The following is a 1,397-nucleotide window of genomic DNA, read 5'->3' on the forward strand; positions in this document are numbered from 1 at the left end:
TTTGAAAGAGGAAGTATCATGCACATTTCCAGGTATATTTATATTCTGGGGCTCTTCTGGAATATCTTTGCATGATTTACAGTCAAAAAACTCATTTATCTTATACTGGCCCTTCATGCAGCCCTCAGTTCAGCCTCTGTCTGAAACAGGCAGTTTTAGCTCCTGCCTCTTTAAGGCCCCCGTCCCGATAAGCCCAAACTGTTCTGATCAGCCAGCTGGCAGATTTCCGGCGGTTCCAAAGGCTATAAACAAGAGGCTGTAAACAAACAAAAGCAGTCAGATTTCACTTTTGTTTTTCATTCTTTACTTGAAATGTAAACTTCTTAAATACATGTTTGAGCCAAAATCTGATTCGAAATCTGTGAGAGGACAAGGTGAACAACCCGTGGAACTATCTTAGAAACAAACTTAGCAACAAAGACAAACGCCTGTTTGTGGGCATGCATGAACAATCTGACATTATTACCAGGAGGAAGGAGAGGTAACATTGCAAATGAAGGGTTCAGAGCAGACTGAAGCCCCGACTTTTGAATTACAGGGAGCATTTTTACATGCATTTACCTCAAGTTTTGGAACTTTGACTATGTTATATATAGACATCTGACATCATAACTGTAAAAATAACAGGAACTCACAAAAAGCATAATATGTCCCCTTTAAAATCATAGAAAGAATCAGTTTTTAATCAGTTTTCCCATACACTGTACACAAAGTTATAGTCCCAAATGTTTACACAGCGACTTAACTTTAACACAGTGTTAACTCTACTCCTACTGGGTGCAAATCAAGGGGCCCAAGGGCTCAGGAGATTGCTCAGGCAGAGATTCATTCCCTCCATTCAGTAGTTTACTCTATAGTGAGCAGAAAGTTGAAATTCCAGACACTTATAAGTCATTGTCATTTTGCATCGTCACAGACGGTGAAGCCACAGGTGTAGTGTCACATCTGTAATAATGCGGGGCATTGCATTGTGGGACTGTATTTTTGAGGGCATAACATTGTGCAGCAAATTAAATATATAGAGTATAAAACATATATTCATATAAACAGTATGCCTCATATTGAATGATCATGACATGAGCTGTTCCAAGCTTTCTGCCTCCACAATGACTGAATCAAGGCTCCACTCAGTTCCTCCCACTTCATACGATATACCTGTGATATCTTCAGTATTCTCAGTGTGCTTTGATTCAGCCCTCCTTCAAAAGTTGAATTGTCACTGGAGTCTGCAATTCCCAAATGTGAGCAACATTTAGTTTTTGCCTTGCGTATCTATGATCTATTCATATTAAGCAACATTTGGCTTGGGATCAATAACGCTTAAAGAAAAAACACACACCTGAAGGTTTGACATTTATCTGCTCCTCCCACCTGACCATTGTGTATTCATTATTGGT

Source organism: Thunnus albacares, chromosome 24 (assembly GCF_914725855.1).
Source record: "Thunnus albacares chromosome 24, fThuAlb1.1, whole genome shotgun sequence".
NCBI lineage: Eukaryota > Metazoa > Chordata > Actinopteri > Scombriformes > Scombridae > Thunnus > Thunnus albacares.